This window comes from Pinus tabuliformis, chromosome J (genome assembly GCF_031772625.1).
Source record: "Pinus tabuliformis cultivar Carrire ecotype Pingquan chromosome J, CPIR1, whole genome shotgun sequence".
Taxonomy (NCBI): Eukaryota; Viridiplantae; Streptophyta; class Pinopsida; order Pinales; family Pinaceae; genus Pinus; species Pinus tabuliformis.
In genome coordinates, this window is record NC_142295.1 from 1,344,069,417 (window position 1) to 1,344,086,181 (window position 16,765).

Consider the following 16,765-nt stretch of genomic DNA (forward strand, 5'->3'; position numbering starts at 1 on the left):
AGGCAGGGAGATCCGCTTTCACCATTTCTTTTTATTCTGATGATGGAAGGATTAGGCAAAGCAATCACTTCTGCCAAAAGGGAGGGCACTATCCAGGGTCTCAAGCTTACACAGGAAGGGAACACGTTAACTCATCAGCAATTTGTAGATGACACTATGTTACAGGGCATACCAACGGTTAAAGAAGCCAAAGCCTACAAGCAAATCCTGCAGGATTTCGCCTTAGCGGCCGGTACAGAGGTAAGTCTCTCAAAATCTAAAGTGTTTTTTTTTCAATACAAATATTGCAATTCAGAGAAACCTCTCCAGAATTCTTGGATTTCAGAGAGACCAACTCCCCTCCAAATATCTAGGAATACCTCTCACTGACAAACCTCAGAACAAGGAAGTTTGGGAAGCTTTGATCAACAAACTAAAGGACAAAATCTGCAAGTGGACAAGTAGATCTTTAAACTTGGCTGGCAGGCTTGTTCTCAGTTGATCCTACAGTCTCTTCCAGTTTATATGTTTTCAGCTCTTCCTATCCCTAGTGGAGTTGCCCAGCAAATCAGGAACATGCAAAGAGACTTTCTATGGGGAAAAGGTGAGGAAAAGAAGAAATGGGCACTGATAGCTTGGGACAAACTTTGCATGCCCAAACCTCATGGGGGTCTAGGTCTCCATGACCCGGAAACTCTTAAAAACGTTTTGGGGGCCAAAATTTGGTGGAGATGGCTGAAGGAATCCAACAACCCTTGGGCCAAGCTCTAGAAGGAGAAATATGCAAAAAACTAGAGAGAGGGGGACTTGATCAGAATGACAGGGAAAATAAGGGGTTCTCATATCTGGAATAATGCATGGGAGAACAGAGCTTTAGTTCAGAATCACAACTTCTGGGAGATTGGGAATGGAAACCTTGCCTGGTTTTGGGAGGATAACTGGAAGTAGGAATCCAACTTAAGTAGAGAAGGAATGGACATTCTCAGAGAGGAAACTGTCAAAAAAGGAATTAAAAAGGTCAGCGAATTTTGGGATAAAACCAACAACAATGGAAACTGGAGAACTTGGAAAATAGCAATTAATAGTGAAGAATCTCCTCTGAAGACCCAGATAGAAACTCTTGCCAAAATCCTGGAAAAGAGGAAAATTTTGATCTCGTCATCCCCAGATCAACTTAGATGGGGAAGAAGCAGTGAGGGTAATTTCAACCTCAAAGAAGCCAAAGATGTGGTCACTGGATACAATTTTTCCAACCCGGATAACACTTGGAAAGACCTATGGAAGCAACCTCAATGGATGAAAATTAAGATGTTTATGTGGATGGTGCATCGCAAAAATATTTTGACTTGGGAGAATCTCATAAAGAAAGGTTTTGAAGAGACAAGGGATTGCCTTCTCAGCCTCTGCACCTTCACCTCTACCCTATGTAACTGGGCAGCCTGCATCATTAGACAAACTGACAAAGATGAAAACAACATCTCCAAAACCTTAAGGGATTGGAGGAATAAGCTCTCAGAGAATGAGACTGTCAACTCAGCCTGGACCCTGATCCTAGGCTTCCTAATATGGAATGTCTGGAAAGAACGTAATAACAGAATTTTCAAGGACAAATCCAGTCTGCCCCAAATCATTATAAATCAGCTCCTCAGGCAGCTCAAAGAGACTATTAATACGTTTCAGAAGCACCCTACTGAGAATCCGCCTTCTCATCAGGATGCCCGAATTCTTCATCTTTTGGGCCTACAGAAGATGGCCCCTCAGAGCTCAATCCAGATTCCATCTCGTGCTACCATGAGGCAGGACTTCTGGCGTCCCCCCCCTTGGTACTTAAAACTAAATACAGATGGAGCCTCGAAAGGTAACCCAGGGGAAGCAGGGTATGGAGGTGCCATCAGAGATGATAAGGGGAATTTAATAATCATCTTTCACAGCTACTTGGGGAATGCTACCAACAACATGGCGGAACTAATGGCCATAGAACAGGGATTAGAGATTCTGAGAAATCTCAACATGAAGAACTCCATAATAGAAGCTGATTCTGAATTAACAATCAATTCTATAAAAAGAATTGCTAATGGCTCGGACCCTGAGAAAGTCTCGCACCACTGGAGACTGTTGCAGGTTTATCGGCACATTCGATCGCATCTGAGAATCCTGAGAACCCTTAGCTTTGCTCATGTGTGCAGAAATGCCAACAGAGTGGCAGACCAACTGGAAAATGAAGGGGTGCTCTGTAAGAATGAATACAATTTTTATAATTGGGAAATGATGCCTGCGGGGAATTTGAGAGAAGAATGCTACAGTCTAGCTCGCGTGGACAATGAGTTTTTTCTCAAGTCAGGCAGGGAAGAGAATGGCAGACCAGGGTTCATCTAGCCTCAGCTCCTGATCACGTTGGTTGAAGTCTCTCTTTTGGATGGTAGGAGGAGAGGAACAAGTGGTTGTAGGTCTTAACCCCGTACAGTAATTACCTGCATACGGATTCTAAAAAATAGAAAATAAACAATGATAGAGCATAACACATAAAACACATATACACAGAGATTTTCCCTTGGATCCCAAAACCGGGACTACCAGCTTCATTTTTAATTATGTTCCTTTCAATGTTACAACACATATTTATACATGCCGAAGCATCCAATACCATGGACCGAAAACCATCGCGTCCAAAACCATGGACTAAAAACCATCACGTCCAAAAAACATATGCAAAAATCATGCACAAAACCATAGGTGGGTCCACCTAACCTAATGTAGGGTCGAAAACCAAAATTTTCCAGGGCGCTGCCCCAGACCCCATAAAGTGGGGTTACGGGTACACCTCAAACCCCCTGTGACCCCCCCTCACTACACACAACGCAACAAAGGGGGTGCTCTACCCCCCCTCTAACCCCCCGGTTAACTAGTTGGGCTAGTCGTGGAAAGAATATAACATAACCCAACATTCTCCCACTTCTTGTTTTCTTTCCACAGGGAGCCACAAGAGAGCTTAGTCATTTTTCCAACCCTGAAATGCCCATTTTTTCTCTACACCAAGAGAACTTCTCGGAGCTCATATATTTTTTCAATGCATCTGCAGTATTCTTCATAGTGTCTACCTTTACCAGCAACGCCTTTTTGTCCTATCATATCCCTCACAAAGTGATACTGAACATCAATGTGCTTTGTCTTTGAATGATATGCAGGGTCCTTTGCCAAGAAAATTGCACTTTGGCTATCACAGTCTATCCTTATAGCTTCCTGTACTAACCCCATACTTGAGCACAATCTCTGCAACCAAACTTCTTCCTTGCTTGCATGAGTGGCTGCCATGTATTCTACCTCTGTAGTTGATAGTGCCATTACAAATTGTTTCTTACTCATCCAACTGACTGCACCTCCAAATAGGTTAAACACATACCCACTTGTATATCTTCTCTGATTGAAATCTCCAGCCCAGTCTGCATCAACAAAGCCATGAATATCCAACACTCTGTCCAATACTGGTCTTCCTTGGTAGCACAAACTATAATCGCTAGTGCCACGCAAATACCTGAAAACCCGCTTCACTGCTGTCCAGTGCTTCTTCCCTGGTTTTGACATAAACCTGCTCAATACTCCCACTGCATGTGCAATGTCTGGTCTAGTATAGACCATTACATACATCAGGCTACTGATTGCACTTGCATATGGAACACGGGACATGTCCTCTTCCTCTTCTTGTGTCTTGGGACACTGTTCAACAGATAACCTCACACCTATTGAGGAATAGGAACCTTCACTGGTCTACTATCCTGCATTTTAAAGCTCTGCAATATTGTCTCGACATACTTCCTCTGGTTTAACCAGATCTTCCTCTTTAACCGATCTCTTTTAATTTCCATGCCCAAAATATAGTTTGCAGCACCAAGATCTTTCATGTCGAATTTGGAGGACAATTGGGTCTTCAAATCCTGGATAACTTCTTTGTCATTTCCAACCAGCAACATATCATCCACATACAAGACCAGATAAATAACACGGTCACTAATTAATTTAAAATACACATAGTGATCTGCTTTGCTTCTAGTGAAGCCAAGTCCTCGTATAAATGTATCAAATTTCTGATACCACATCCTTGGTGACTGTTTTAACCCATATAGAGACTTCTTTAACTTACATACCAGTTCTTTCTTACCCTTCACCGCAAAGCCTTCAGGTTGCTTCATGTAGATCTCCTCTTCAAATCCATGTGAAGAAATGTTGTCTTCACATCCATCTGTTCTACATCAAAATCAAAAGCAGTAGCAACAGATAAAAGTAATCTAATAGAAGTTACCTTGGCAATAAGAGAAAAAATATCACCAAAATTAATTCCCGGCACCTGGCAATAACCTTTTGCTACCAACCGAGCTTTGTATTTCTCCACTTTTCCTTCTACATTTGTCTTCTTTTTGAACACCCATTTGCTGCCAATGGGTTTCCTTCCAGCTGACAACTCCACCAGATCCCAAGCCTCATTTTTGTGCAAAGATGCCATTTCATCAACCATGGCCTCTTTCCAGAGCTTTCCATCCTCTTAATCCACTACTTCCTTCATAGTTCTGGGATCATGATCAGTAACAGACAAAGCAAAATTTGAACAGAAAGTAGAGGACTATACCTTTCCGGCTGCCTTCTTTCTCAAACTGATCTTCTCACAGCCGGTGTTTGTGGCTCTTCATCTTCTGATTCCTCCTCTACTGTAGAGTCTGATTCTTCCTCCTTTAGCTCAAACTTTATCTTCTCAGGTTCCTTTGGTTGGATTTCATGTTTAATAACATCTTTTACCTCTCTGAACACCACATCTCGGCTGTACACAACCTTCCTTGTGACTAAGTTCCAAAGCTTATAACCCTTTAAACCATCCTTATACACAATAAATATTCACTTTTTAGACTTACTATCCAACTTGGTTCGTTTCTCCTTTGGAACATGTACATATGCATCACATCCAAATACCCTTAGATGTGAAAGAGAGGGTCTCTTACTAGTCCATACCTCTTGTGGAGTCTTATCCTCCAATGTTGATGAAGGTGACCTGTTGACCAGGTAACATGCAGTATCCACTACCTCTACCTATAATTCCTATCCTAACTCGGCACCACTGAGAATGCTTCTTGCCCTTTCCATAAACTTCTCGTTCATTCTTTCTGCAACTCCATTTTGCTGAGGTGTATATGGATTAGTATTTTGTTGTGCTATACCACACTTCTTACAGAATTCTTCAAATTCCTTGCTGCAAAATTCTCCACCATTATCTGTCCTCAACACCTTTATCTTCTTCTCTTTTTGATTTTCCATGAGAGCCTTAAATTCTTTAAACTTGTCAAAGATTCAGATTTCTTCTTAAGGAAATATATCCATGTATTCCTTGAGAAGTCATCTATAAATGATACATCGTACATAGACTTACCTAGTGATGGAACCTTCATAGGTCCAAACACATCACTATGCACAAGCTCTAATATCTATTTCGCCCTCTTATTACCATAGGGGAAACTCACCCAATTCTGCTTCCGATATACATAATTTTCACATAAATCAAAATCCAGAGAGCTATTACTCATACCTTCTACCATACCTTTACCATGAAGTATTCGAAGGCTCTTCTCTCCAATATGTCCAAGCCTTTGATTCCACAACATGGTATTCTCTCCAGAGACCACTATATTTTCTACTCCACTTTCAGGAACCACAGAACTGTTGCAGCCATTAATAACAGTGCTACCTTGTAGCTTGTACAGAGTTCCAATTTAAACTCCCTGCATCAATACCAGTGCTCCCCAAACCATTTTGCAAGTATCCTTCTCAAACATTGTTTTTACATCTGCATCATCCAGCTTGCTTACAAAAATCAGATTTCTAGCCAATGCAGGAATATGCAGAACACCCGAAAGTGTTCTAACCCTTCCACCTTGCAACTTCAGCTTTACTTTTCCGCGACCAATTATTCTAGCCTTCCTACCATCCCCTAAGAAGACATCACCACCATCGTATTTCTCATACTCGCAAAACCAATCTCTATGGGGAGTGAAGTGAAAGGATGCACCTGAGTCAATCAACCATGCCTCATGATCTACATGTGTACTTGAAGAAGCCAAGTACACATCCCCACCTTCATCTGAGGTGGTTTTCACCTCTGCAGAAGGAGCCTCATCAGATCCCTTTCCTTTGTCAGGAGCTTTAGATTTACAATCCCTTTTAAAGTGGCCTTCCTTTCCGCATTTTGAACACACCACCTTTACAAGTTTTCTTGGAGATTTAGATCTCCCTCTAGATTTAGATCTCCCACTTGATTAATTATTTTTGTTTCTGTTCTAGGACCGTCCTCGTACAGAAAAGGCATCACCATTCTGGCTCTCCATATTTTTCCATCTCATCTCCTCCGTCAGCAAGGATGAGACTATTTTATCAAACTGCAAGGAAGTTGCATTGCTACCTATTGCAATAACCAGGCTATCCCACGAATCTGGTAGAGAACACAACAAACTAATGCACTTATCTTCATCTAAAATTTTAATATCAACATATGATAACTTAATTACCACAGTATTAAATGCATTCAGATGCTCTGTCACCGAGTCTCCATCTTTCATCCTCAGGTTATATAGCTTTTTCCGCAGGAATAGTTTTTTCACCAGAGACTTAGATTGGTACAAAGTCCCTAACTTGTCCCACAAAGCCTTCGCCATGGCTTCCCCTGATACATTCAGCAATACTGAATCTGAGACACACAATCGTATTGTGCTCTTTGCCTTTCGATCCAACTTCTTCCATTCTTCATCGGAAACTCCCGTTCGTTTAGTACCCGAATCTACTGCTATCCACTGATCTTTATCCACCAACAGATCCTCCATATTGAGTTTCCACAACTCAAAACTCTGACCATTAAATTTTTCGATCTCTATCTTTCCACTGCTCGCCATCTTCTTTCACCACCAGAATCGATCTCGCAGATCTCCCACTGAACAAGGTCTACCACAGGCCCGAGCGAAACCCCTCAACAACAAAGGCGTCCCCTTGAAGCCAAATCTGCTCTGATACCAAATGTAGGTTTTAACCCTGTACACTAATTACTTACATAGGAATTCTAAAACATAGAAAATAAACAATGTGAGAGCATAACACATAAAACACATATACACAGAGATTTTCCCCTCGATCCCAAAATTGGGACTACCAGCTTGACTTTTCATTATGTTCCTTTCAATGTTACAATACATATTTATACATGCCGAAGCATCCAATACCATGGACCGAAAACCATCGCGTCCAAAACCATGGACCAAAAACCATTGCGTCCAAAAAACATGTGTGAAAATTATGCACAAAACCATAGGTGTGTCCGCCCAACCTAACATAGGGTCCAAAACCAAAATTTTTCGGGGCATTGCCCCGGACCACATAAAGTGGGGTTACAGGTACACCTCAAACCCCCCATGACCCCCCTTTGCTACACAATTGGCGCAATGAAGGGGGTGCTCTGCCCCCCCTCTAACCCCCTAGTTAACTACGTGGGCTAGTCGTGGAAAGACTATAACACAACCCAACAGTGGTTTCATTGACAAAGGATGCAAAGGTAATGCGGTTTTGTGGTTTATCGCATGCATCCAAGACCTAAAGTGGTTTTTCAAGGTTTGCCTCTAATGCCATTCATCAATCAACACGTGGCAGTGGGCAGAGAAAGAATACTGCCCATATCGCATGGGTTATCCTCGTGCTTCTTCTCCGTGCGATATTCTCCTCAGCCGTTGGATTCGGGGAGGGAAGATCAATGGCTCTAGTACGTCGAGCTAGTTCGGGGAGTTTTCCTTCGTGCTTTTCGAGGTTTACGTGTGGACTCCTAGAGGGCGGTACTCTTAGTCGCATGAGTCTTAGCCCCCGGGCGGAACCATTTTATTCTTTGTTTGGAGTCTTTTCTCCTTATGTGTTCGGAAGTTTGTTTGTCAGTGGGTCGTTGGTTGTAAAGGTTTGCAGCCCATTGTTTAGGGTAGGCGGACCCCGGTGTTGCCCGTTGACTTTGTCCGGGACTTGTAACATAGTTCTGTATTTTTTAAACCTTTGAATGAGAAATGAAAAACACTCTTGCTTTAGCAAAAAAAAGAAAGTGAAATATCAAAGAGCCCCACGGGGGTAGGTGAGTTGGTAATCACAATGCAGTGAAGTTCTTTAGAAAGGCGGGCTCTGTACTGAAGGTCACGAGTTCAAATCCCCCGAACTTACCCTGGACCTGTATAGAGGGGCGGTTGCAGCTCCCAGTGGTTATAGAGGTGGCGGTCAGAATCGACCCCATGTAATGCGAGTCGCGAGTCTGCCCTTTTTGCCGATTCCACTGTAATCAAAAAAAGAAAGTGAAATATCAAAGAACCAAGTAGAATAAAAGTGAAATACTGGATTGTAAAATGAGCCTCTCGTCCATTTTTAATTGTTTCTTTATATGATTATTTAATTTTTGTTTTTTTTTTTATTGACATTAACGAAAATCATTTTTATTATTTTTTTAGGAAGTGACATACTTACACATGTCCCTTACATTGGATTGTAGAATGAGCCTCTCCACCTATTTTAATTATTTATTTATATGGTTATCTAATTTTTGTTTTTTTTTGTTTTTGTTGACATTAGCCAAAATTATTTTTATTATTTTTTGAGGCGACATACTTACACGTCTCTCATAATGTATTGTAGACTAAGCCTCTCCACTCAATGAGCCTCTCCACCATTTTTAATTATTTATTAATAAGGTTATCTATTTTTTTTTTTGTTATGGTTGACATTAGAGAAATAATTTTTATTATTTTTTGAGGACATGACATAGTTACACATGTCCCTGATACTTGATTGTAGTATGATCCTCTCCACCATTTTTAATTATTTATTTATATAATTATATAATTTTTGTTTTTTGTTTTGGTTGAAATTAGCTAAAATTATTTATATTACTTTTTGAGGATGTAACATACTTACACATGTCCCTCATATTGGATTATAGAATAAGCCTGTCAACTCAGTGAGCCTCTCCAACACTTTTAGTTGATTATTTAAATGGTTATTTTTTTTTTATTTTTTTTTGTTGACATTAGAAAAAAATATTTTTTGAAGACGTGACATACTTACACATATCTCTCATACTGGATTGTAGAATGAGCCTTTGTACTATTTTTAATTATTTATTTATATGGTTATCTAATTTTTGTATTTTTTTTTGTTTTTGTTTTGGTTGACATTAACGAAAATTATTTTTGTTGTTTTTTGAGGGCATGACATACTTACACATGACCCTTATATTGGATTGTAGAATGAGCCTCTCGGCTCAATAAGCCTCTCGCCCCAATGAGCCTGTGAGCTCAATGAGCCTCTCCACCATTTTTAATTATTTCTTTATATTGTTATCTATTTTTTATTTATTTTTGTTGAGTCTCTAAGCTCAATGAGCCTCTCCACCATTTTTAATTATTTATTTATATTGTTATCTATTTTTTATCTTTTTTGTTTTGATTGACATTAGCGAAAATTATTTTTATTATTTATTGAGGACGTGACATACTTACACATGTTCCTCATACTTGATTGTAGAATGAGCGTCTCCGCCATTTTTAAGTATTTATTTATATGGTTATATAATTTTTTATTTTTTTTTTGTTTTGGTTGACATTAGTGAAAATTATTTTAATTCTTTTTTAGGGATGTGACATACTTACACATGTCCCTCATAATGGATTGTAGAATAATCCTCTTGGCTCAATGAGCCTCTCTCAACGAGTCTCTCCACCATTTCTAATTATTTATTTATATGGTTATCTATTTTTTTTTTGGTTGACTTTAGAAAAAAAATATTTATTATTTTTCGAGGACGTGACGTACTTACACACGTCTCTCATACTGGATTGTAGAATGATCCTCTCCACTGAATGAGCCTCTCCGCCATTTTTAATTATTTATTTATATCGTTATCTAATTTTTGTTTTTTGTTTTGCTTGACATTAGAAAAAAATATTTTAATTATTTTTTGAGGAAGTAGCATACTTACACATGTCCCTCAAAGTGGATTGTATTATAAGCCTCTGGGTTCAATGAGCCTCTGAGCTCAATGATTCTCTCCCCCATTTTTAATTATTTATATATATGGTTATCTAACTTTTGTTTTTTTTGTATTGATTGATATTAGCAAAAAATATTTTTATTAATTTTTGAGGACATGGCATACTTACACATGTCCCTCATACTATATTGTAGAATAAACTTTTGGATTCAATTAATTTTTTTATTTTTTATTTTATATTTATAAACAAAATAAAAATATTTAATTGCAAAAATTAATATTTATAATTTCGATTACCTTTTAAATTTTAATCAAATTTAAAAAAATATCTCAATTTCAAACGAAATTAATTAAAACCTTAAATCCAAATCAATTTAAAAAATAAATATTTAAGATTGTTTAAACTGCTCACTATAAATAGAGTCGGCCAATATTCATGTTGCTAAATAATAACATTTAATGTTGCAATGCTGTGTGGATATTGCTCGCTATAGTTTGATGAATGGTCAGGAGGACCACATAGGCTAGAGCATGTGATATCATCACATGCAACTTGAGCGAGGTTGAGGTTCCCAAGTACCATCTAGTGCTCCTCGGTCAACTTCAACTTCAACTTTGTGTGGTAAATTTATTTTTATGGTTTTTATATTGACATGTCTTTGAAAAGTCAAAGAGGGACAAGAGATGTCGTGACAATGTAAATATTTATTTTGATCTAAAAAAATTGTGTATTATTGTTATTGAAAATATATTAAAGGCTATCATGTGAGATTAGATTTCTAATTGCCATAAAAGTAACAGGAACTAGTTATGCTCAAGAAGGGGCAGGGACACAAGAAGTATTTTTTTCTTTTTCCTAGATAGTTTAATTGTTGGTTAAAAAAGACCACCAAACATTTTCATGGCTATAGATAAATTTCATGCATGGAAGTTGTGAAATAAGGCTATGAGAGAAAAAGACAATCATTTTTTAAATAAAAGGCTAATGGGAGAGAAAGATTGGATCTAAACCCAAAAACTAGTAGGACATTGCTAAAGGGTTAAGGAGGTGAAGCTAAAGAAAATATCCTAAGTTGTTTTACTAACAAGGAGGAGTGGAGCTCGAGGGGAAATACTAAGCAAATGTAGTTCATGGTTGGGTGGAATTTGGCAGCCATTAATCTACTTCCTGGAATCCTTAGATAAGTATATAAATACCTTGAAAGAAAATTGTCTTAACATAAATTTATGTAGTTCAACGCTATGAATGAAATATGTAGGATTTCATTTAGTGTATTCATGATGATGAATGAGTAAACATTAATAATATTCTGTAAATAAAATGTGTGTGTGTTTGTTTCTAGTTTATTATCTTAAAGCTAAAGTAGTTGCATTACGAGACATAAGATTTAATTTAAGGCTTTTATAGGTAGAACACGATATTTCTCTACTATGGAAAATTGGGGAAAAAGACTCTAACAGGAAACAACTTTGATACCCACTATATAAGTGAATATGAAAAGTAAACTTGAGAAACAATAGTTAAAGTTAATGATATACTGAGATAGTAAAAGAAACATATATGTGGATTAAACTATCTTACACTCTAGTGTTTCAATTATGCTAAAAATGAGTTCTTGAAAAATTTGTTGAGGAAGAATTTCATGTGTATTTGATAATAAAATAGTGTTCTGTGTGTCTGTGTGTGTATCTATATATATATATATATATATATATATATATATATATATATATATATATATATATATATATATATATATATATATATATATATATGTATATATATATATATATATATATAGTTGATATTAGGTTAGCATATCACAGGGCATAGAGGAGGAATGGGTATCTCATTAATTAACCATGGAAGGTTGTTAATAGGGCCATAAAGAAGGAATTAGGAAGACTCTAACGACAGGAGACCGCTTTGTTTCTAGCCTAATTAGATTTGATATAAATGTAAAAAAATGGAAAATAACAGAAGATATGACCATATTGTTCATTGAATCATGCTTTATAACATCACATAATTGAAGTTCATATTTTTAAAAGAATTTTTTTATGTATGCATGTATAGAACATAAAAGAATAAACTAGCAATGGCATGCACATAGATATACAAGGAGTAAATACGTTACTGTATCTTCTTGAATTAGTAATGGAAAAAATAAACTAGCCATGCCAACTATGTCCATAATATAAAGTATAAGTTATACAATTATTTGGTAATAGAAAGGGAGTAAACCCTTAATAGTAAGTAAAAACCACAAGACTTTGTTTATGATAGTTGGCTTCATGACAATATGTGAATTAAAACTACAAAGAAATACAATGAAAATTTGAAACCTAGTCAGGTAAGGCCTTTTATTTTCTCAACACCTTAAATTCAATATAGATCATGTACCAGTGGTTAAAGGATGAAGCCAATCATGGGTGAAGAACATGTAAGAGAATGACTATAAATGAGTACATGTAGGCGCTAAGGTGAAATAAGAAATTGAGAATGAAAATGGTCTTGAAATGTCTTGGAGAAAATACCCAAATGAAGCCAAGAACCAACCTACACATACCAAGTAATAAACCATTAGTCCAGTCACTGATTTGAGTTAACTCAACTCCCAGATATAACCAAGATATTTTTCTTTCATGATGTGATTAGAATTGCATTTAAAATAGCATAATTGAACATAAATCCATGTTGCAAAGAAGAAGGAACACAACAATAGTAAGCAACGTAAAACACAAGACGTTGATAACAAAGTTCATCCAGGAGGGACTACATCTCCGGGCCCTGGTGTCAAGATGGTGTAGGTCACTGCATTAAGTGTTATCAATAGTGATGATGTACATAAGAGGTGACGTCTCTATCATACAAGGAAAATGCCCTCACGCAGGAGTGGCGCCAGGAGATGTTCCACTACAGGAACTCTCAGTCAAAAAGGACTCCTATCAGTATGACATAAACTCATGCATGATGATAATTAGCATCCCTCCAACATGGCATGAACGAGATCTCAATGCAAACATTCATGGCAACACATGAGTATCCCTTCAACATAACAACAAAGGGATCTCAAACAAAACATGACGAATCATGACAACAAGTACATCCCACAAATGATTCAGCATCACATCAAGCAGGAATCATGAGACAAGTAAGAAACAAGATCCCGCAACAAACACCAAACAGGGATCTATGCAGCACAATGAAGAACAAAAAGAAGTACATGAACACACTGCTTATACCTCACATCCTGGGGCCATCTGAAGAAAAGGATGTCAAACTGCTGAAGTTGGCCATACCATCATTCTCACGGTATCGAATCTCATGGAATGACTGCTCGCACATTGAACATTGACACCTGCACTCCCCTTTGGATAGTGACCGAAAAATGCAATTAGCAAATGGAAATTTTGAATGCACCATCAGATTTGTGGTGTCGAATAGTGCAAAGTCGACTGTCAAATTTCTGAATTCTGACAAAGTGAAAATCTAGGGCTTAAGGAATCTTTTAGATTCCCCTTAGATTCCTTAAAGATTCCTTCTTCAAGGTCCTCTGAAGATCTACTGCTTAGGTTAGGAAATTGACTGCGTCATCAGGTTCGTGTTGCTGTGATCTAGGTGGATCTTGGTGGCCACCTACCAAGTCCACCTGGACCTCCACCAGTGTTTCTCTCAACATTTTCAGTTTCCTTAATTGTAGCACAACTTACTATTTTTAGCAGTTTTTCGGGTCGTGAACTTCCGGAGCTGTTTTAAGGCCCTAAACGATGGTTTTCGGAAATCTGGGGCAACATGGGTCCATAGATCGATGTTGCCTCCCAAAGTGGTAGTGCTCAGATAGATCTTTCTAACGAGCTATTGTACGCGTCAAACGGGGATCGTATGCCAAATTTACGACCCCGGGAAGTTGATGTACCAATTTACCCAAACGGGGCCCATAGTTTGGCGTTTCATCTTCTAGGGTTAGGTTTTGGAATGTTAAGGGTTTTCCATTGTTTCTCAACAATAAATAGGCCTTCGAGCCTCATTGTAACACAGTTCAGAGGCATGTAGCCACCACATCTCTCCTCAGAGATAAGCTACCATCGCCCTAGCTAGTTTATTTCCATTACTGTTTGTAAGCATATTTCACTATTTTACATTAATGAAATGAAGTATTATTTCCGCTACATATCGGTGTTTATGGTTATCTCTGTAATTTGTTGCATTCCTGTTTAAGTCCGAATCAGTGGTATCAAAGCGATCTGCTTTTTCTCTGTTTTTCTTTGCATGTCCCCAACGAGGTCGAGATATAAGGAGTTAGGGCCTGAACCGGTCGAACCTTTGCAAGACTAGCCTTGCAAATCCCGACGGCCTCCCATGGCGGAAGAGAAGAAAGACGAGGGGGCAGGAGATCCTCTCAAAATCTTGCTCGAATAAGCCCTTGAGCGACAACGGAACGTGATGATGGACAACTTTGCCCAGCTCCTTCAGCGGCTACCCAGAAGTGACGCATCGGCTTCCAGCAGCTATTCTGGAAACACCACGCCATTTAAGGTACAAGTTAATTTTGAAATCCCCATATTCGAGGGTCAGATAGACGCAGATGCCGTAGATAAATGGTTAAATCTGCTAGAGGGTTATTTTTCTGTTCATGAATTTTCGAGTCTGGAAAATATTGTTTTCTCTCTTCTCAAAGCAGCCCCCCATGTCAAGGACTCGTGGGAAACCTACTGCGAGCAGAAGGATGGAAGTACTAGCTCACTATTTTCAGCCGCACCCACTTGGAATTCATTCCGGGATGCCATCAAGGAGTAGTACTACCCCGTCGGAAGCTATGAGGATGAATACATAAAATGGACCACGCTGTGGCAGGGAAGGGACCAAGACGTGCCAGAGTTCACCAATCTTTTCCATACCCTACGAAGAAAGTTGGGTATCAAGGATTCGGAGCAACATTTGATGCTCAAATACCGCGGCTGCCTACACAAGTACATCCAGGAAGAAATACAATTCCTGAACATCTCCTCGCTTAGCACAACGTAACGATATGCCGTCAAGGTCGAGCAAAATTTTAAACAAAAGAAGCGAGACTTTGGATCTGCGAATCCAAAGCAGGGGAAAGGTGCCCCGAAACCACAGAACAAAGGACAAAGCCAAGGCGGGGCAGCCCAAGACAACCCGTCGAAGCTGCAAGCAAAGAACAACGTCGCGAAGCCGAAAAAGGACACGGGAAAATGGTGTGAGTTCCATAAGAGCTCCACTCACAACACAAGTGAGTGTCGGGCCAAGCAGTCATTGGTGGCTGAGCTAAAGGTTTCAAAGTCAGATGCATGTTCCGACTCTGAGTCAAAACCTGACAAGGGGAATGACAAAGGGAAGTAGATCATTGATGCGGATCCCAACGCCACTGTTGCTACCGCCAAGATCCAGATAAATGAACTCGAAGATCCAAAGGACGAGGAGCGTCTCTTCCACTCCCAGATGTGGGTAAAGGGCTCCCCGCTACAGTTCATTGTTGATAGCGGAAGCCAAAAGAACCTCATTTCGACAGAGGTCGTGAAGCGGTTGGGATTACCAACCACAGCACATCCACAACCGTACACCATCGGGTGGCTTCACCAAGGACGGGATCTTCGCGTGAGCGAGTAGTGTCACCTTCCATACAACATCAAGCCCTTCACAGATGAGGTATTGTTTGACATTGCTCCCCTTGAAGTTTGTGATGTATTATTAGGACAACCATACATGTGGAAGCGACATGCTGTGTATGAATCAAGGCCCGTGCTGTTATTATTACATTGGGAAATAAGTTGTACAGGATACCAGAGGTAGCACCGCCTACCGCCATCTCTTTGATTACTGCAAAACAATGCAGTAAGCTCATTTCCAAAACCGGGAAATTTATTTTCCTGATGATACGCCCTCAAGGAAAGAAGAAGACAGTGGTTGCACCCTCCAGACAGGGCCCCTCCACACGACAACTATAGATGGACAAGGTCGTGGAGGAGTACGAGGACATCTTCACCTCCCCTGCAGGGGTTCCTCTGCACTGTCAAGTTAAGAACTCCATCGATCTGACCCCAAGTGCGCCGCTACCCAATGGACCAATTTATCGGTGCTCCGTTCTGGAGAACGATGAAATCAAGAGGCAGATTCAGGAGCTCCTACAAAAAGGTCACATTTGTCCGAGTTCATCGCCTTGTGGGAGCCCGATCGTGTTGGTACAGAAGAAGGATGGGATGTGGAGACTCTGTATTGACTATCAGGCGCTGAACAAGATCACTGTCTGTAATAGGTACTCGATCCCGCGGATTGATGACCTCTTGGACCAACTAAAGGGGGCGAAATATTTTAGCAAGATCGATCTGAAGTCAGGATATCACTAGGTACCAATCGAACCCTCCGATGTGTGGAAGACTGCCTTCAAAGCCAAGGAGGGCCTTTTCGAATAGTTGGTTATGCCTTTCGGATTGACGAATGCTCCTACAACCTTCATGACGCTAATGGATGACATCTTGCGACCATTCACCAACTCATTTGTAGTAGTATACTTGGATGACATTCTGATCTTCAGCCAGAGTTGGGAAGAGCACCTCCACCACATCCGACAGGTTCTCCAAACACTGCGGCAACACAAGCTATGTGCCAATTTGGAGAAATGCACTTTTGGCATGACCCAGGTTCAGTATCTGGGATACATCATTGATGAACAGGGGGTGCATGTGGAGCAGCCAAGATCCAAGTCATTCGGGATTGAC